Here is a 23,480-nt window from a genome sequence, read left to right on the forward strand (position 1 = left end):
ATATTTTTTGTTATTTATACTATTGGTGTGAATATTTTTATGATATCTGAGCCTTTAATACTTAAAAATATTTTAATAATTTTTTTCATTTTTTAGTTTCTAAAGACAAGTATAATAAGAAAACCACTGTACATTTGGATGATTGTAATAATAACTCAAGAAAAATAGCGCCAAAATGTATCATTTCTAAAAACATTATACTTAAACCAAAATATATTATTTTGAAACCAACACCAACAAAAACTGATCAAAAAGAAGAAAGACAAGAAATACTTAAATCTCCAGAAAGAAAGAAACGTAAATTATCTAATAAAGACGATAATGTATCACCTTTGAATTTATCAAGTTATAGTAAGTAGTTGAAAAAAAAATGATTTCAAATATAAAGATTTTGTGTATAATCAGCTATATGTACAGTTTATTTATGCTAAACAATTTATTTACAATATTAATGCACTTGGAATATCTTTTAGATATGCAGTTTTAAATATATACTTTTGTTTTTATTTTAGATGATGGTAACAATAGTTCAAAGAATACAAATATAACTCAAGATACTATTAGCGAATACGAGCCAACTGATGAAACTCAGAGTTCAGAAATTAATAAAACAGAAATAACAGAAGATTCAGAAAGTAATATTAGTGAAATAAGTAATGTTTCTGGAAACTCTAAGTACACAAATCAATTCAAATTTAATGTTCCTGGAAATAGTGCATGTGATGGATCTGAACTAACTGCTGAACTATCACACCGTCCTAAAGGCGATAACAAAAAAAATTTTTGTGTATTTTGTCATACTCTACAAAGCAAAATAGCGCGTCACTTAGAAAACAAACACCGTAATGAAGATCAGGTTAAAGAGTTTTTAAACTTACCAAAAGGTTGTGCTAAACGCTTGCATAAAATAGCAAATATAAGAAAAGAAGGAAACTTTATTTTTAATGCGACAAAAGAATATAATCATGGTAGAATGATAACTGTTAGAAGATCTACACAAAAAACAAAACAGAATGGTGTAAATTTTATTAATTGCCCTTATTGTGGTGGATATTATACGCTAAATAATTTAAGACACCATGCCCGATATTGTAATAAAAATGAAGAATCTTCTCGAAAAATCTTACAAAATGCTCGTAGAGCTCTTGGCAGATGTCATCCAGAAACAAGTAGAAGAATGAGAGCAGAAATATTGCCGGTTTTGCAAGAAGATGAAATAACTAAAGCTATTAAGTATGACCGTGCAATCATTCTGTATAGAAATAGTATGTGCAAAAGCCAAGTTCATCAACATCAGAACACTTATATACGGAGTCATCTACGTCTTCTAGGTCGTTTAGTATTAGCTTTGAGAAATCGAAATTCCGAAATCAAAACTTTAGCTGCTGCATATGCTCCACAATTTTATAGAACGGTCATTGAGGCAATCAATGATGTTGCAGAATTTGAGTACGAAACAAACATATATAAACATCCAACTAATGCATCTACTCTTGGCAGTTGTCTAAAAAAAATCGGAAAAATTTTAGATGTCACATATATGATAGACAAAGATGAAATAAAGCGGAAAGATGTTGATGATTTTATGAAAATCTATGATGTAGATTTTAGTGGAACTGTAAATAAAGTGGCAATAGAAACCAATACAAAAATTAAACGACAAAAAAAGACGATATTACCTCGAACAAGTGACATTAAATCTCTAACTGATTATTTGAAAAGAAAGCTAGAAGCAAATATTGAAATATTATCAAAAGAATTTTCATATGAAGTATGGAAATCATTAGCCGAGGTAACACTCATAGCCATTCAAGTGTTTAATCGTCGTCGAGCTGGAGAAACAGAAAGGATTTTAATTAACGATTATAAAAACTATGAATGTGCCTGTGGGACAAGCACTACGTGTAAAACTTCTGTAAAATCGGACAAGACTCATAATTATGTTAGATTTACTATTTGTGGTAAATTAAATAGAACCGTTCCAGTGCTGTTAGATACACAAATGTTAAAGAGTATTCAACTTTTGCTACAATTTCGAAAAGACGCTCAGGTGCCATCAAAAAATCCATATTTGTTTGGATTACCCAGTAAGGATAAAAGTCACTATAAACATTTACAAGCTTGTAAATTAATGCGAGATTTTGCAAGTGCATGTGGAGCAAAAAATGTTTCCTTACTTCGTGGTACTGCTTTGCGCAAACATGTTGCAACAAAATGTGTGGATTTAAACTTGTCAGATAATCAAGTAACGAGGGTGGCAAACTTCATGGGTCATCATGAACAAATTCATAAGCAGATTTATAGGCAACCCGTTGCTGAAGTCGATATACTAGAAATATCAAAGATTTTAGAAAAAGCTCAAGGCGCGGATACAACAACTTCCAACGAAACTGACGTAACTATGAACAATGAAAATGATCTTTCCTTCAATAACATTTATATAAACTTTAATTAAAAGTTAATTAAGAGTTAAATTATCATTATAATAATTGTTATATTAATGATTTAATAATCATATAATTGTGTTTTTATTTATCAGATGAATCACAGACATTTGGCGATGTAAATAAAGAAACATGTGTTGATACCTCAATAGAAGCAAAGGAAAATAAAGTAACAGAAAGAAAGAAAAAGAAACAAAATGTAAAAAAACAAGTGACTTCAAATCTACGGAAAAAACAGAATATTTACTCAAAAAACAAAGGTGTAATTTATCGTAAGTATACATGTATACATGTATATATCAATTATTTCTACAAATTAAGATTAATGTGTAAACTAACAGTAAAAAATTTTTAAATATTTAAATATTATAAATATTTAAAATATTTAAAAATTACATATATAACTTATACATGTAACAAAAAGTTACATGTATAAGTTATATATGTAATTTTATATAGAGTATCATTAAAAGACAATTGGTATTTTGAATTTTGGCGATAATCGGTAAAAGGATTTTTTTTATAAAATTTTGAATTTTTTGAGAAATGACCGTGGTTGCTCTAACTTCTGCCAATTTTGAGTTATCAGGCCATTTTTAATTCTATTATATTCTTCAGTCCTTTCTATCTTTATTTCATATATAATTCTTTAAGATTTGGTTGATTAGACCCAGCTTTATACGCGATTAAAAGTCTATATGCAAAGTCCATATTGGACCATGTAGCCCGAATTCCCAAAGTCAACATCAATTTGACATTGCATCGATTGTAAAATTCCACTTGTGCTACTAAGTTCTATCAATTCATAAAAAAATTAAATTTAAAATTAAAAAAGTGTGCAAATTAGAAACTTGCACATTGTTTCCTCATCATTACAGATCTTTACCATCCTATTTTATTTCGCTCATAAAGCTTCCTCTATGAGGAAGTCAAAACAAATAAATACTAATAATTATGCATTGAATAAAATGCAAGCTACCTCATAGAGGAGCTTTGTGAGCGAAATAAAATAGGAACAATGGTAACGATCTGTAATGATGAGGAAACAATGTGCAAGTTTCTAATTTGCATACTTCTTGTATTACTTTTGTACTTTTTTCTATTTCTAATAGGAAAACATTCGGATAGTGATATATCAGATTATTTAATGAATACAAGTTCAAACAGTTCTAATGAGAGCGTAGTCAACGTACAAAGAAAGCAGAAAAATCAAGCATGTAAATAAATAATGATTAGATTATATACATCAGGATTTTATTCGACCACTTTTTTATGAATGACTATATTTGTTGCATTTCAGGCCATAAAACGTATAAAAAAAGTTCGATGGACGAATGAAGAAAAAACAGAAGCAAAAACGCATTTTTCCAAGTATTACGTAAAGGAAAATTACCACAACAAAAAATGAAGTCTACAGCGAATTCTTTTAGTTACATCAATGTGCACAAATGCATCCAATCGAATTTATTATTAATTATTATCACACTGTACCGTAAAAAACAGTCATAGATTTATTTTTATTTTGTAGTGACCTTGTCATCGTTTGTAATAACTCTTCTATATAGATTCCACGTGAAAGGGGGAGGATATTTCCCTATAGATATTTTATGTTTAGTAATCATTCGTGAATTAGAAATCATTTGATTTGCAACGCGCAAGTGAGGTCAGGTAGATTCGTGTTTAAATAAGATCACTTCGTTTATTTTTATACTTAACATATGTTGTAGTATGAATATGTTGGATATTATAAATAACACAATTTTATTTATTAATTGCTTTTTTCCACCAACCTGCATATAAAAAAAATCTGATGTCTAGTTATAATATTGACTTTATTTGTATTTGAAAATATTTATGCGTTTGTATAATGCAATAAAGCAGCAGAACTATTTTGCAGACTACAATCATTCTTTATGTTCTTATTTTTTCCCTTCATTTACTTATTTTTATTTTTAGTTATCATTAATTTTTACTATTTGAGCAAAAATCAAATCTTTTACGAAAAATGTAAAAAACTTTATGTAAATAATTATTTATTTTACCATTAATCACTTTGATAAATTAATTTTTGTTCAAATAATAACAATACACACTTCAAAAACATACATCATTAGAATGTCTAATTTTGCTAAAATTTATAAAATCAAATAAAATTAAGTAAAAATGTGTTATTATACCTATATTCAATATATTCAAATGTCTTCTATTAAACACAATCAAATTTATTTTTAATTATTACACTGTACCGTAAAACAGTCATAGATTTATTTCGTAGTGACCTCGTCATCGTTCGTAATGATCCTTCTGTATAGATTCCACGTGAAAGAGGGAGGATATTTCCTTATAGATATTTTATTTTTAGTAATCATTCGTGATTTAGAAATCATTCGATTTGCAACGCGCAAGTGAGGTCAGGTAAGTTGTAATTAACGATTTTTTAATTATTTTCTGTTCCTATTGTCTGTTGCCTGGGATTGTGCAAGGGGGTTAAGTACCCAATAAATTTTTTTTTTTATGAAAACATATATAAATATATATAATTATACGTAGGCCCGGAGGTATGTTCCGGGACTTTTATATGGTATATCGTTATATTCCAGGACATTTGGCATTTTCCAGGACTGTACATTTGAGAAAACGTACCGTAAACAGTCCCGGAACATATCTCTGGGCAAACATATATATGTAAAATGTGTCCATAAACGTTTTTTTCTCTTGTATAATCTATGTTCATATATACAGGAAAAATAATAAAAAGAAGAATCTAAAAATAATTTAAAAAATCATTTTTGCATTGTATTTTTTATAAACAGTAGTTATATTGTTATATTTATATATGATTATATATGGGCAAATTTTTCTCATTTCCTCAAATTTCACTTTTTATAAGAACGAACACAGATTATGCAAGTAAAAAAAAACATATTGACATATTTTATATATAATTCTATATATTTGTTTATATGTAAAAAAAATTTTACTTAATATCTTAAAGATGCTAAGGACCTGTGCAGAATTGTTGTCTTATAATTTTAAGATAATGTTTTATGCTTTAAATTTTTGTTTTCAATAACACAATACTGTCTCGTGTCTCAAATCTTACAAACATAGACACTTTTTACATATGCTTAAGGGGTCATGTACATACATATGTTTAAGGAGTCATGTCAATCATTTATCTTAAAGATAGGTGAAAATTACAAAAGTGAGGAAATTCACTTACTTTTATACATGCAATAATGAAAAAAATTAAATAATAATATTAATTTTTAATTTGCAATTTTTCAAAATTAAATGCGGCTACACAATACAATCTAATTTGTTCTATCTTTTTTACAACAATCGATTCCTTTTATTACTCTATATATTTATAAAAGATAATCCACTCAGAAAACACCATGTCCAAAATCGGGACATAAGACGTAAGTTCAAGGTGATCTTTACGAGACCTTGACAATACTTTTCAAGGTCATACTAACCTTACTGTGTAATGCGTTACTCAAAACCCTACAACTTTTGTATGAAACATTTTTCTCTACAAACAATATTTTTGCAGATAAAAATTTATAACGTTTTATTTTGTTTACCCTGTATAAAAACAAACTATATTTATGAATCATCACACTATTATATGCAGTAATTTTGTAGTATTTGTAGTTTTTACATTGTCCTCAAATCTGCCAATACATTTTGTATATACATCAGATTCCAGGACTGTACATCCAGATGTATATACAATTTATAAATTTTAGAAAACATTTAAGTCCTACGGCAGTTTCCAGGACAGTCCTGGAATCTATCGCATGAATATATAAGGGCACATTCCAGGACTGTACATCCAGATGTATATACAATTTATAAATTTTAGAAAACATTTAAGTCCTACGGCAGTTTCCAGGACAGTCCTGGAATCTATCACACGAATATATAAGGGCAGATTCCAGGACTGTACATCCAGATGTATATACAATTTATAAATTGTATATACATCTGGATGTACAGTCCTGGAATCTGCCCTTATATATTCATACGATAGATTCCAGGACTGTCCTGGAAACTGCCGTAGGACTTAATTGTTTTCCAGGACAGTCCTGGAAAATGCCAAATGTCCTGGAATATGCCAATAAAAAAACGAAAAAGTCCTGGAAACTGCCTCTGGACCTACATATATATATATATATATAGATTATATAGAGACATTATTATATATAGAGATTATATAGAGACATTATATAGAGATTATATAGAGACAAAGATTATAAAAGATACAAATTTTTTATTAATTATATAGAGACATTATTATATATAGATATTATACAGAGACATTATATAGAGACATTATATAGAGATTATATAGAGACAAAGATTAAATCCTGTTGCTCTCAACGTCTGCCTCTGCCTCGTCTACCCCAATGGTAATTGGGTGATGACAATTTATATAAGAAGGCCATGAACCTTTCTTCTTGGCGTCGTATCCCCGCGGCTCTGCCTCTTGGTCTGCGAACTGTAAAATAATAAAATTGTATAAGAAATTTTATGAATTAAATACATATAATATGAATTAAATTTTTTATATATAACGAGAAGATATTTATTAATTTCGATTAAGATGGTTTGTTTCGATTAAGATGGTTTGATTAAAATGCATTGTTATTACGATAAATGTTACCACATGCCTCAGTGGTCGAATTGAGACGACGCCTGCACGGATAGCGGGAGGTTCCAGGTTCAAACTCTGGCTGGGGTAATATTTTTCGCAATCGCAATCAACTTATTGGCGGATATTAATATTACCTTGTCTATCATCATCGGCATCGAAACGATCGGCGACGACGGGATCAGCGGCGACAGGTCCGGCGACGACGGGACGGGCGGCGACGGGACGGTCGGCGACGACGAGACGGTCGGCGACGGAACCGGCGGCGACAGGTCTGGCGACGGGACGGTCGGCGACGGAACCGGCGGCGACAGGATGGTCGGCGACGACGGAACCAGCGGCGACAGGTCCGGCGGCGACGGGACGGGCGGCGACGACGGAACCGGCGGCGACAGGTCCGGCGGCGACGGGACGGGCGGCGACGACGGAACCGGCGGCGACGGGACGGTCGGCGACGACGAGACGGTCGGCGACGGAACCGGCGGCGACGGAACCGGCGCGGCGGCGACGGGACCGGCAGCGATATCGGTGGCTGATCCCGATAATTCTAGCCCGAAATCGGCGAAATCGTTGTCATCATCTAGATCCATCTAAAATAAAATAAAAATAGCAACATTGTAATTATGTGAAATTATGTGAAATATATATTGAAAAGACAGTACTTACCATTTGTACTTTCGCGATTTCGAAATACCAAAAATCTAAATGTAGGAAAACTCGAGGACAATACGGCAACATATGAAATCGGCGACGATGGCGGGTAAAGTGTTTAAAAGCGTAGAATACCCTTATAAGGTAGAGAGCCTTTCAGACTATATTCGGAAACTTCACTCTGGCCTAGTTTATATTGATCACTTGATACGCGTATTAAATAGTAAATAACTAGTAAATTAGTTTGATTATTGGTTTGATACGCGTATCAAGAGATCGGTGTAAACTAGGTCATTCGAATACACACCAGCGTCGTTCTGGAGCTTTATTCTCGAATCGTTTTCATCAGAGCCGGGATTTAGTTGCACATTTCGGGCCGATTCCCGAGGCGACGCCTCCTATACCCCCACTACCGCTCGAGGCGCAGCGGCCGAGCCGCCGATCGCTCACGTGACGCGTCATCTCAGGAGCGTCGCGCGTGCTATAAGCATGATGAAACTGCAATCTCCCCCGAATAATATACCGATTAAAAAGTTAGTTATATAGACGGTTAGAATATGTAATTATAATTAGGACAATAGTTTCCGCGCCACCCATGGGATACTATTGCTGACGCGTTTTTTTTAAAGTGGTATCCCCAGTAGGCCTACTCCACTAAAAAGAAAAATAATGTGAAATATATTAATGCACGAAAGAACTAGCTCGCATTAATAAAGTTAATGATTTATCGTTTAAGTTTAAGAAAGAACGTTTATCGGTTTTATGATTTCCCTTTTCGAAAACGAGCATTCACATAAGAATGTTGATCCAAACATGAAAAAAATTCGAAGACCACAATTTTTAAGATTAGGGTAACTTGAATTATTTAAAATCTTAAAAAAGTCCGCCTCTTTTTCTGGACAAGTCTTGAGGGAAAGATCATTTTGCAAATCGCAAAGTTCCTCTTGAAAGTCTAAATTTTGTTCTTTGATTTCCGCAGTGAGAGGATATTTGAACAGAACCAAGTCCCTTTTAAGACTTTCGAAGTCAGTAAAACGCGTGTCGAACTGACTTATTAATGAGTCAATTAAGTGAATGTTTTTTTAAATTACAGCTTGTGCTGTATTCTTCGAAAAGAATTTGGCAAGAGAGATAGAAATGGAAAATACCTTTTTTCAAATGATTTTTAAATAAAATTAATTTTCTATGAAATAAATCAATATGACTAATTAATTGACATATTGTTTGGTTGGCCTTTTGCAGCTTTAAAAATATTTAAATGATTGGTTACATCTGTGATAAGAGCGAGTTCACAAAGAAACTTCGTATTTACGAAGAGAGATTTAAATTTCCTACGTTAACTATACCGCGTGTCTATGCCGCGCATTCGATATGCAATTGTTTTGATTCCTTCTTGTTTTCCAACCGTTATTGTCGCTGGCAGATCACTTCGTGAAACGTGGGTATAAAGTGCGTGGATATAAACTCTTGTTATTCTTCGTTATTCTTATATCTTCGAAAGTTATAAGGTAGGTTTTTTTGTGTAGTTTTTCCTTAAGTGTGCGTGCTAATGATTGTGTAATTTTTTTGTCAAATCAATACGATGGCCAGTGAGCAAAAGTATGAACAACATTTTGATAAGAAATGGGAGGATAGTTTTTTTACACTTATTGGCAATCACACGGTGTGTATTTTATGCAAATATCAACCTGCTGTTGTGAAAAAATTTGTCATTGAGAGACATTATGAAAAAAAACATTCAGGTGAATATTCAAAATATGAAGGTCAAGAAAAACGTAATTTAATAGAGGGTTTAAATTAATTTATCAGGAAAGTTTCAGTTCTAATGATAATTCTAATAATGCTAATTCTTCGGTAAAAGCTGTCACTGCATCATATGCTATTTCGCTTCTTATTGCCCAGCATTCTAAGCCGTTTATGGAAGGTAATTTTATAAAGGAATGTCTCATCGAGGCAGTAAAATCATTCGGCAATTCATTGACGCTTGCTGAAGCTGCTAGCATTCCTTTAACTAAAAAGACAGTGGCAGCAAGAATTACTGATATTGCTTGTTCGATAGAAGAAAAACTAAAATTTTTGTTAGCCAGTTGTGCTTATTTTTCATTATGTTTAGATGAAAGCACCGATATTGGACATGTGAGTCAATTGAGTATTTTTGCTCGAATTGTACAAAACGATTTTTCACATGTTGAGGAGCTCTTAGATTTTGTTCCATTACATGACACAACAACAGGTCTAGATATTTTTAAAGCCGTTGAAACAAACTCTTCAAAAATTTGACACCGATTTTTCAAAATGTTCAGCCATAGTAACAGATGGCGCAAGAGCGATGACAGGTCAAAAAATTGGTTTCTTCGGTCAACTAAAGCAGCGCAATTTAAAATTCCCCCTTATTCATTGTATTATTCATCAAGAAGCATTATGTGGGAAAGCTATAAAATTATCTACCGCCATGAAAACTGTTACAAAAATTATTAATTTAATAAAAGGCGGCCACAAGTTTCTTTCTCATCGCAAATTTCAACACTTTCTCGAAGAGCATAATGCAATTTATACAGATGTACCCCTACATTGTGAAGTCCGATGGCTCAGTGCTGGGAAATGTTTAGAGAAGTTTTTTGCGATAAGAAAAGAGATCTTTCTTTTCTTGCAAGAAATGTCTATTGCCAAAGATGATGACATTAAATATCTCTTCGAAGACACAGAGTTTCTTTGTGAACTCGCTTTCATCACCGATGTAACTAATCATTTAAATATTTTAAATTCAAAGCTGCAAAAGACCAACCAGACAATATGTCAATTAGTTAGTCATATTGACTCATTTCGTAGAAAACTAGTTTTATTTAAAAATCACTTAGAAAAAGACACTCTTCATTTCTACCCCTCTTGCCAGATTCTCTTCCAAGAATACGGTACAGTTTGCAATTTTAAAAAATATATTCAGTTAATTGACTCATTAATAACTCAGTTCGACACGCGTTTTACTGACTTTGAAAGTCTTAGAAAGGACTTAGTTCTGTTCGAAAATCCTCTCACCGCGGAAATTGAACAACAAAATGTAGAATTTCAAGAGGAACTTTGCGATTTGCAAAATGATCTTTCCCTCAAAACTCGTCCAGAAAAAGGAGCGGACTTTTTTAAGATTTTAAACAATTCAAATTACCCTAATCTTAAAATTTTGGTCTTCGAATATTTTCCATGTTCGGATCCACATACTTATGTGAATGCTCGTTTTCGAAAATGAAAATTATAAAATCCGATAAACGTTCTTCTTTAAGCGATAAATCATTAACTTCATTAATGCGAGCTAGTTCTTCTAACATTTCTATAGATATCCCATCTATTGTAAAATCATGTAAACGGCCTAGAAAATCGACCAATTAGTAAATGAGAGTGCGCAGTGATTACTTTATCATTCAAAGGAAAAAAATAAAAATACATATTATCTTTTCAGTGGAGTAGGCCTACTGGGGATACCACTTAAAAAAAAACGCGTCAGCAATAGTACCTCATGGGTGGCGCGGAAACTATTGTCCTAATTATAATTACATATTCTAACCGTCTATATAACTAACTTTTTAATCGGTTTATTATTCGGGGGAGATTACAGTTCCATCATGCTTATAGCACGCGCGACGCTCCTGAGATGACGCGTCACGTGAGCGATCGGCGGCTCGGCCGCTGCGCCTCGAGCGGTAGTGGGGGTATAGGAGGCGTCGCCTCGGGAATCGGCCCGAAATGTGCAACTAAATCCCGGCTCTGGTTTTCATGAAACTCGCATGCGAAATTCAATGTTTTTCAAATAGAAAGTCGCACACGAAAATCATTAGGGCAGGCTCGAGAATACGGTCCCTGTCCTTGTTCAATTTTTAGTAACAAGATAAAGCGATGCGGCGTGCACTCGAATATAGTTTTTGAATGCAGCCCTAAAGGCTCTATCTATACACGCCGATAACGTCGCCGCCGATCATGTCACCATCGATCACGTTGCTGTCGATCACGTCGCCTATCACGTCGTCGTTGATTACATTATTCGTTGTTGTTGCGTTCCGCGTACGCGTTACCGGTTCCTACGCTTTGTTGACAAATACATTGTGGGATTAATAGCAGAGAAGAATTCTCTCTGTTGTTATTATTAATAGTATTTCGTCGTTGTTCGTGGCTCATAAGCTATTTCGCAAATAGCTTACAATCTCATCATATCTGTGAGTGAAGGTTATATTGTCGATATATTGCGATATCTCTGAGACAATATCTTTTTCTGTGAGTGAGTGAATTGTTAACAGATTACATCCAGCGGACGGTGAGTCGCGTCAGCACCGCTCCTGTTATCTTATACCCATAACGAGGCCCACAACAAGGTAACTATTTTTTTAAGGTGCCTTTTCACGTTGACACTCAACGCTCATTTTCAGCAAGAAAAAATCTTCAGAAATAATATATGTATCTATAAGATATTATTACTTGAAAGATATAACTAAAAAAAAATTAACTCTAATCCATCCAACGTTTTTTCCGTCACTTCATTCCGCCAATCATGCACTTTCGTGTCTCACGCATTTTTCAGTACTGTTAACAGCTTTGAAAAATTTTCAAAAAATTATTATAGTATTTTTATACCTTCGACTAAAAATTAATGTAAAGAAGATTTGGAAATTATTTATTTAAATATTTTTTTACAACAATTATATGTTGAAAGACGCACGTTACGACTTGTTTTATTTAAAAAATTATAACTCACGAACAAATTTACAAAATTTAATGCTTCAAAGCGCAAATTAAAGCTAAAAGTAGTGCGAATGAAAAAAAATATGAGATAATTATTGATTAAATAAGAATACTTAATTTTGTCGCCGCAAATTTGGTAATTTTTAAATGGTACAGAAGAACTTTAAGGACTTAAGGAATGCTAGAAAAAGAATTTCTGAATAAGAAAACTAATTTGAAGTGTGACAGATATTTCTTATGTAAAAAAATTAATTTTTTTCATAGTTTCTCCCCACCTTTTCAATCTGCCTCTGAGCCATAATAGTCCTCTGTGGAATGTCAATTTTTTTTTGACAGATAATAATAATAACAATAATAATAAAATGTCAAGGTCATCGGTGAGGTTTGACCTAATGTGCATATTTACCCTATTATCTAAAAAAAGGCATGTTAAATCGTTACTCGCATCTCTCGAAGTCTTCTCGAAAGTTTCGAAGTTATTGTTGACTCTTTTCCGCGATGCTGATTGGTTCTGTTGCTGCGCTAATTTCGTGAGCGGCTGTCATAGCATGTTTTGTCAGTTTTGTTTAATGTTAAAGCTAACTAGCGCGCGCAAAGCGCGCGTCTGTGATGTCTAGTATATAGATAAAGCAAATTATAATTTTGAAAGAAAAAATTAAATAAATATTTTTGTTAACTGTAGAGAGAAACGTAAAAAATACGTTTCTTAAATCATGGTTTAAATTATAGTTTTAAACACATTTTTGTTCAAACGTTTCTTAATAATGGTTCTTTACGGTTATGAAACTAACTATATATACGTTCAAAAAACGTATATGAAACTAATATGTACTACCTGGGTTTTTTACGAGCAGAATCAATCACTATTTGTACTTGCGTTTGTACTTGGGGGGATAATTTGTACTGCAAAAATATAAAGTTTTATTAGTAGAATTAATTACTACTTGTACACTCGGGATAATTTGTGAAAATATAAAGTTTCAGATTTTCTATCCTCACCGTTCGTTCGGAAACTATCCTCCATTTTCTGTACTTAAAAGTATTTAAAACAAATTTGAAGATTTTAAAAGTACATAATTTTAGAGTTATTTTAGCCGACCCAGCAACTAATTTCTTTAATATATTTTACTTCTGTCATGCTAGATGCTAGTACTCCTATTCTTTATTCATTTTATGCTTGGTATTCGTAGTCGGATCTCATTTTTATGATCGTCTTAAGTACAATCTTAAGATATTTCAAGTCAATCACAAAGCATTTTAAGACATTACTTAAGATGGTCTTGAAATAAGATTTGACTATAAATATTGGGCTATTAAATTAAATTGTATTATGTAAATATATATTTTCTTTTGCAGGTCTTCTGGAAAAAAAAAAATATATATATATATATATAATCCGGCTGCTCTTTGGCGCTGTGTAACGGCTGCCACAAGCGCTGGCAAACATTGGCTGCTATTAGCGCTAAATTTTGGCTGTTTATACGGCTATATTTGTAAAACAGCTGCATTAGCAGTCATAGAAAAATATCTTATTTTCAACAAGTAACATGTCGGTACACACAAAAAAATTTATTACTTTAATGCCTACAGACAGAAATATAATTGTCCAGGGTCAATAGCTGACGGACATACATATGGATCATTTCCATAGACTTTTACAAAGTTGTTCAGATTATAGACCTGTCGGAATACAATTGCCTGATATGATTCAACCTGTATCACAAGATAAAAAACACATTCAAATATTGTGTAGCTCGTCACATTGGGTGTGTTGTTATTATGATACAAAAAATATATTTGTATATGATTCCTCACATAATAAAACATTGTGTAAAGATCATGAGCGATTCTTGGAAAAATTATTTCCAGCACATGACTTTAAAAAACATCCCGTCAAATTTCCTAATGTGCAACGTCAACCGAACTGTAGCGATTGTGGTGTTTTTGCTATAGCTTTTGCTACTTCATTGTTATTCAATATTAAACTTGACAAAGTAAAGTATGAATATAAGTTTATGCGTTCACATTTGGTACAAATTTTGGAAAATAATGTTATAGAACATTTTCCTCAGGATTTGCAAAGTGCTAATCCTCAAAAGGTACTTCCATTAGCAGTGATAAGAGATAGAGAGGCTAAAGCGACTGCTCAACGTATGAAAAGACATTTTAAAAGTAATTGCGCTAAAGAATGTCGGGCAGAAAAACAGGATTTAGAAAATCGCGCTACAAAGCAGCAACGATGCAAACAGAATTTACCAAATAATCGTGCTCAAGATTCACAATGTGCTATTTCTCAAAGAGTACTTCCATTAGCGATAATAAAAGCGACAGAAACTGAAGCAATTGCTAAAAGTGCAAAGACACATTCTGAAAGTAATTATGCTACATAATCTCGTGCAGAGCAGCAGGATTTAAACAATCGCGCTATTATAAAGCGATCCAAACAGAATTTAAAAAAGAAAGTAATTTTAAAACGTAAAGAAAAAATATAATTATTCGAGGCAAATGGATTACGGACGCTCATATGGATCATTTCCATACACTTTTGCAAAGTTGTTCAGATTATGAACCTGTCGGAACATGGCGAATTCAATTGCCTCAATTTATTCAACGTATACCAGAAGATAGAAAACATATACAAATATTGCACAGTTCGTCAGTTCCGTTCAATTGTGGAGATCCAAAACTTAGAGATAGAAATGGACATTGGGTATGTAGTTATTACGATACAACAAAAATATATATCTATGATTCACAAAATAAACAAGAATTGCACGAACATCACGAGATATTCTTGAGAGAATTATTTCCAACGTACGACTTTGAGAATAATCCTGTCGAATTTCCTACTGTACAATATCAACCAAACTGTAATGATTGCGGAGTTTTTGCTATAGCTTTTGCGATTTCATTATTGTTTAATATTAAACCTGACGAAGTTAGATATGATCATAGAGTAATGCGTTCACATTTGTTGAAGATTTTTGAATTGAATACAATTGAACATTTTCCTCAAGATCCACAAAGTGATGCTCAGACAGTGCTTCCATTAGCGGTAATAAGAGATAGAGAAGCTAAAGCGACTGCTCTACGTATAAATAAACATTTATCTCAGAAAGATTCCTGTGAAAACATTAGTAATACTGGAAATAATTGCGCTGAGAAACGTCGTCGAGAGGAACAGGACTCGTCAGAAAATGATCGTGCTAAAAAACGGCGTCGATATCAGAATTCAGAAAACAATTGTGTTAATAATACTAAAATTAATCGCGCTGAGAAACGTTGTCGAGAGGAACAAGATTCGACAGAAAATGATTGTGCTAAAAAACGGCGTCGATATCAGAATTCAGAAGACAATCGTGCTAAAAGACGAGGTCAGTATAAAGACAACTTAGCAAATAATCGCCTTAATAAGCGAAAACGTTATCTTATACATTCTCAGCAAGAACGAGATAGACAAAGAAAATATTATAAAGACAACTTACAAAAGTGTCAATAAGCGAAAACATTATAAAGACAACTTACAAAAGTGTCGTCTTAATAAGCGAAAACATTATAAAGACAACTTACAAAAGTGTCGTCTTAATAAGCGAAAACATTATAAAGACAACTTACAAAAGTGTCGTCTTAATAAGCGAAAACATTATAAAGACAACTTACAAAAGTGTCGTCTTAATAAGCGAAAACATTATAAAGACAACTTACAAAAGTATCGTCTTAATAAGCGAAAACGATATCTTACACATTCTCAGCAAGAACAAGATAGACAACGAAAATATTCTGATCGTAAATGGCTTTATAATAAGCGATATTATATACGAGAGAAAGAATTCTAAATACGTACCTGCGAACAAAAATCACGATATTGCCAAAAATATTACTAGAAAATATGCAAAGTTTTGGTCACGAAATTACATACAATTTCTTATTCCTGTGGCAATTGAAGACATCGAAAACAAACTTAATATTAAAAATCCTACTGAAAGACGATTAGAAGCCGAAAGAATCTTACGTTGGTGTATGCGTATTCGAGATAGTTTTGTCAGCAAGATCTCTAAAATATTAGCTTCACTTAAAAAGAAATCAGACGTGTGCTTGACTCTTGCCGCTGAATGCTCTATAAATGACGATAAAATACGTGCATTATGTGGCACATCGGGACATACAGCTTCATCGGAAAATTATTTTATCGACACATATCATAACATTGCTTCATCACAACTGTTGGTAATTAACGAGAAAGGTAAAACTACGAATGTATTACCTTTGCAACAAGCACGAGTCAAAAAATCATGGTTATGCAATGCTTTGTGTAAAATTTATGATGATCCGTTGATGAAGATTCTAATCGATCGTTATGAAAAATTCCTCAAAACGATATTTGCCTGCACTTTAAAGAAAATACCACAATTGTTAACAGATATTCATACATGTACGATAAAGAATTCTGATAGAAAGGGTCACACACATGCCTGTTACATTGATGCAACTATTTGCAAAGCTCTATTTCTTCCTGTTTTATTATTATCACCTCATTTTCCAATGGTGAGATATATTAAAGTTTAATATGTTTTAGTTTAATTTATCAAATGACAAGTTTATACGACAAAATGTTAAATCTGAAGAAGGCTTTAACTTCTGTTGATTTAGACACGTTAAACGAAATTATAATTTCGGCACAACAAAAAGCATATATGTACAAACATCAGCAGAATCGTACTACTTTGAATGAAGATGAAATCATGTCTCGCTTTAAAAACGCATTTAAGGCTTTTACTAAACGCTCCATGGACACACCTCGATATGTTTGTGCATCATGTGAGAGACTTTTATATAGAAGAAGTGTCTCTGAATTTAATAAGCTTAAAGCACGAATAGATATTCCAATTTGGAGAGATTTAATGGCGCATTTAGAAAAACATAATATTACTCCGCAATACATATGTAATTACTGTGAAAAAAAATTCCGTGACGGATTAATGCCTGCGTATTGCGTTTTAAATGATCGTATTGTACATGATCCACCTGAAGTAATATCATGTCTTAACCAGTTTGAAAAAATTCTCATACAAAGAGCTAAAGCTTTTCAAACTGTCGTTACAATGAAACCTGTTAGTAACAAGAAATTGCCTCACAGACAGATGGTACAAAAAGTAAAAGGTAGAACGTTTCATTTACCGTTACCTTTACAAGAAACATTGAACAAAATATGTCCTGATACTGATCCAATTAATATCAATCACGAACTGTACTTTGTACGTGTTAGAGGTATTCCGACAAAATCAAAAATGATTTGGGAAGATATGGTAGACGTTAACAAGGTTTTTGACGCCTTAGTGTGGTTAAAAGAACACAATCCTTTATATTCTCATATTGTATTGCCAAATACTTGTAAGGAGTTTTCTTTACAAACGTCATTATTAATCGATCCAGATTTTGAAGCACAGGAGACAGAAAATGCTACTGAATCTAATTTGGATGACGAACGCGAATCGAGCCCAAAAAGTCCAACGCAAGAAAACAACGTAGACGCTACTTTAAATAATGAGCGTAAGGCAATGTTAACTCAGGTTCTTGACGAAAGTAATGACTATTACGATTACGAGCAATATACTATTTATCCTTTATATGAAAAAAAATTATGTAAAACTGATACCGCCTTATATCAAATGTTAAAAATAGCCGATTTGCCCTTGGACAATCGTGAGAGATCTTTAGATCTATTGTGTTTTCCAGATTTATTTCCTTTTGGTATTGATGGACGACACCAAGCTAGACGGGTTAAACTTCACGACCATGAATTTGATAAATGTTGTTTGATGTCCAAACATCCACAATTCAGATTAAATATACAATTCGTATTTTTTCTGTATAATCTGTACACTTTTCGTCAAATAAATCGTGGTATTTATAGCAAACTATGTACAACTAAGCGTTATACGGCTTCAGAATATTTAGAAGCACTACAGACAGATGTATTAGAATCTGACTTGAGTACAATATTCGCCACTATAAGAAATACGGAACAATACTGGCGTATACCGAGGAGTAATTTAAGATGTATGACGCAAAAATACGGACCTGCGACATGGTTCGTAACATGGAGTCCTGCTGAATGGCTGATGCCTGACTTAGCTGCATATCTTCGTGAAGTAAATGGATGGCCTGACGATTCGACGCCCATTAGTGTACTCGTTGCTAAGGATCCCGTGTCAACGTCAAGGTTTCTTGATAACAAATTCAAAGCGTTCCTTGATTTTATTTGTTCCAAAGATAATCTGATCGGAAAAGTGGCGCATTATTTCTGGCGACGAGAATACCAAGGTAGAGGTATACAACATTTCCATTTATTAATTTGGATTGAAGGTGCGCCAATTATCGGGAAATCTTCTGTTGAAGAAGTTTCTCAATTTATTTTGCAACACATAACTTGTGAAATGCCAGATCCAAATATTTCACCATTGTTATACAGGCGAGTCAATACGCATCAATGACACAAACATAACGATTATTGTCTTCGTTGTAAAAAAGTAGGACGCAAAACGATTCGTGTGTGTCGTTTCGGGTTTCCTCGTCCTGTCACGGAAACGTTGATTTTGAAAGATGTCATAAGTTCGATAGCAGGTAGGAAACGATTGAAACATAGAAGTAGGCTTTATCATGTTCCTCGAAAACATGATGAGATCAATATAAATGATTATCATCCTGTTCTTCTTACGGTATTAGAAGGAAATGTCGATATACAATACGTAAGTGAAACATCCACGTTGCTTACTTGGTATATTACTAAGTACGTAAATAAACCAGGAAAATGTGAAATATTTGATGCTGTCCTTGATAGTAAAAATAAGACAAAGAAATCATTGCGTCAAGAACTTTGGAATTTTACTTTGCGAGCCACGAGTAATAGGGAATGTGGATCTCTTGAAGCTTGTGATGGAATGTGTGGTATTCTTTATGGGGGACTGATTCAAAAACGACTATAAAATGGTTAGATGTTAATCAGATACGACGTAGAAAAGTTAAAACTTATAAGGAAATTGAAGCTCTTGACGGAGATTCTACAAATATATTTTGTCTATAATAGATGAACATTATCCACGGAGACCGAAAGAATTGGAATCTATGTTTTTATATGAGTTTGTACAGTGGTATGATATTTTGAAAAATAAACCACGAGGTAAAAATATTGAATACTACACGATGGAGAATGGTTATTATCTAAAACGGCGACAGCGTGGATGTCTTATTAATCACTATAAATATAATGTCAATACGCAGCCAAAAAATTATTTCTTTTCATTACTGCTCATGTTTAAACCGTGGCGGAAAATAGAAGATCTTAAAGACGGATGTGATACATATACAGAAGCATTTCACAAGGAAAAGTTATATCTTACGGAAGCATTGCAATATCATGAAAAATTAGAGGAAGTGCAAAAAGCATTTGAAACTGCGAAGCAATTAGTTGAACAATATTTAGATAATTTGGAAAAACAGCATGAGTCTCAAGATGATCCTGATAATCCAATAGGTGTTCAAAATATTGAGGCTGGTGAAGCGATGCAAGATTTTAAGGATCTTGGTGAAAAATTAAATCAGGAAATCGATGTATCTGAAATGATTTCAAATCTGAACGCAGATCAAAGAAGAATATTTGACAGAGTCATCAACGCCGTAAAGATATCGCCGGATAACGAACAATTTAAACAATTACTATTATACGTTAGCGGAGAAGGTGGTACTGGTAAAAGTTTTTTAATTAAAACAATTAAATGCTGGATAAAACAAAATCTTCACAAGGATACTGCTGTAACAGCACCTACCGGTATAGCGGCGTTTAATATCGATGGTTTAACAAATCACAGGCAATTGCAGTTACCTGTTGAACATGGTGATCAGTCTCCTAAGTATACACTATTATCTGATCACGTTTTGAAAGTTTTACGAGCAGATCTTAAAGATGTTAGTCTTATTATAATTGATGAAATATCAATGATATCTAATTTAACTTTCATGTATATACATTTACGACTATGTCAAATATTTGATACCATGGATGACGATTTCTTTGGTGGAAAGCATGTTCTTTTATTTGGAGATCTGCTTCAATTACCTCCTGTACGTGAAAATTTTATCTTTGTTCCACTATCAAAAGCAGAATTTAATAAATATATTGGCAGTGTGGGGACTACTCCTGAGGAATGGTTGTGGCAAAAATTTTAATATGATGAATTGACGATCAATATGCGTCAGCAAGGAGATACAGCTTATCGTGAATTACTCTCGAGAGTTTGTATTGGTTTATTGACAACTTCTGATTCTGAGATTCTCGAGAAAAGAAGAATATCATTGAAAGGTCAGTCTTTCGATAAAAGATTATACGAATTGTGTAATTATCTTGATAATTTGCCGCCTAACACTGTTTGTTTACTGCCTACTCGTTATTTGTGCGATGTTCTTAACACTGCAATGCTAAGTCGTATTGCTTCGAAAGAAATATTATTAATTGCTCAAGATACGCTTGACTGTGATAATTATATTAAACGAAAGGTACAGAAGCGATTGACGGATAATGAAGACGATGATACCAATACAGCTGGGCTTTTGAAACAAATTACAATTAAAATTGGAGCGAAAGTTATGATAAGACGCAATATTGATGTCACTTTGGGCCTGGTAAATGGTACAATTGCTACAGTTATTTCTGTTGTGCGGGATATATCTACCGATTGTGTAGAAAAGATTAAACTTCTTTTACCGTCTGGTTTGGAGTATTGTATTGAAAGAGTAAGTGTCAAGTTTAAAGTAATGGAGAAAGCATATGTTATCAGAAAACAATTTCCCATAACTCTCAGTTATGGCATAACCATTCATAAAAGTCAAGGATTAACCTTGCAAAACGCTGTTATGGATATAGGTAATTCTATATTTAGTTGTGCTCAGTCATATGTTGCGTTATCCCGACTACCGTCTTTGGATGGATTGCATTTAATTAACTTTGATCCTTCAGCTGTAAAAGTAAGTGAAAGAGCTATTAGCGAATATAATCGACTAATACGAACATTTCTACCGCAAGCACAAACGATTCCTATTTCGAAAAAACGTTTTCGAAAAGTAAAAGATGTTCCGTGGACATTGTCGAAAATAATCAATGCCGGTCAAGAGTCAGATCAACAAGTTGGAAAAAGTACTGTTGAGCCGATACCTGTTTTGCAAAATGAAGATGGAGTTTCATGCTACGCAAATTCAGTAATACAATGTTTCTTGCAGTCAAGTATTATTAGGAAAGTGTTGCTTAAAGTTGATAAAGATGATTTAAGTATATTAGCGCATAAATATGACAAACGATTACCTAATTTGAATGCTGATGCGATACGGACAGATTTAGGAGAGCGCTTTACGAGTCGTGGTGATGAAAAACCAGCAAAACGAGACGCTCTTGAATTTCTTATTGCCATTTGCACAAAATATAATTACATAAGGGTCGGGCATCAAGTTACTCGTACTACTAACAAGGGAACGGTCGGAAGTGTCCCTACCCGATTTGGATGCGCTTTGGATATGTTGTTGAGCATCAAAAAATATTAGACTCGTTTTTTTTTTTCTGCGTATCTCGACGTTTATTGGTTGAAAATATCCCTAAAAAATAACGACCGATTTGGATGCCCTTTGGATATGTTGTTGAGCATCAAAAAACATTAGACACGTGTTTTTTTTTAGTTGCGTATCTCGACGTTTATTGGTTGAAAAAATCCCTAAAAAATAACGACCGATTTGGATGCCCTTTGGATATGTTGTTGAGCATCAAAAAACATTAGACACGTGTTTTTTTTTAGCTGCGTATCTCGACGTTTAGTTTGAAACAACCCCTTGAAAATAACGGATTTTATAGTTTTTAGCGAATATCTTCGAAAATATAAGGCGTAACGACAAAACATTTGTACGAAATGTTTATGGCTTTTTGTGCTCTTTACAATGGCGTAATCAGATTTTTAAAATTTGTCACATTTTTTAATTTAACCCCACCCCCACCTATTATTTTTGCCAAATATAACAATTTTTCCAACGCAAATTTAAGAGCGTCAAATGCCAAATACATCCATGTGTATTTTTATTATACCATTATTAGATTTTTGGCAAGACGAGATGATATGTGGTATAGGCGTCGCGCTGTAGGTAGGTGTTGCGTTATTTCTGTTCAGTTGCGCCGTACGCTTAAAAATTTCCACTTCAACTCCGGGATGACCGAAAGCGCTGATGCAAAGGCTAGCGCAAGGCACTGACAGCGAGAGGTTAACGCTATTTCGAGAGTCCTAGACTAGCAACGGAATGTCGACTCCGACATTATAAATACCGCCGAATTGTAAGATCGGCGGGCAGTCGCAAATCATAATCTGAACGAACAGGTGCGTCACATTAACCACTACAATAATATACTATCCCGGTTACGGCACAACAAAATCAACAACCAAATTCACGCATTTGAATATCATTTGCTTGTGTCATAATTCCGAAAAGCAAGTATTTCAGATCATAAGTCTGAAGTGTAAAGAACTGTGTTGTAGACTCGTGTGAAGTTTGCCACCCGAGCCAAAGGCGAGAGCGGCAAATCACACGAGTCTGAAAAACGCTGCTTTCTCTCCTTGGTGCACAATATACTATAGTAGGTGCTTACAACGTGACATTTTATGAACAAAAAAGATTATATAGTCACTGGCAAAGAATTGAGTAAGAGCTGAATAAAAAATTCAATATTCAATATTCAATATCAAAGAAAAAAGTAACAAGCGTAAGAAACCAATAAAAGTTAACAATAAAAATGCACTTACATGTTCACAAAACGACAGCGTACAACACAGTTCTTTACACTTCAGACTTATGATCTGAAATGCTTGCTTTTCGGAATTATGACACAAGCAAATGATATTCAAATGCGTGAATTTGGTTGTTGGTTTTGTTGTGCCATAACCGGGATAGTATATTATTGTAGTGGTTAA

The 23,480-nt window shown here is 33.4% G+C and overlaps 1 long non-coding RNA gene across 1 annotated transcript; it reads left to right on the top strand.

Annotated features, from left to right (window-relative positions):
* Nucleotides 1-1,515: 1,515 nt before the first annotated feature.
* Nucleotides 1,516-4,367, top strand: LOC139823797 (uncharacterized). Its single transcript, XR_011734878.1, has 4 exons — nucleotides 1,516-2,395; nucleotides 2,540-2,716; nucleotides 3,557-3,661; nucleotides 3,745-4,367. It is a non-coding gene; the product is annotated as an uncharacterized lncRNA (long non-coding RNA).
* The last annotated feature ends 19,113 nt before the right edge of the window (nucleotides 4,368-23,480 follow it).

This window comes from Temnothorax longispinosus, unplaced genomic scaffold (genome assembly GCF_030848805.1).
Source record: "Temnothorax longispinosus isolate EJ_2023e unplaced genomic scaffold, Tlon_JGU_v1 HiC_scaffold_18, whole genome shotgun sequence".
Classification (NCBI taxonomy): Eukaryota; Metazoa; Arthropoda; class Insecta; order Hymenoptera; family Formicidae; genus Temnothorax; species Temnothorax longispinosus.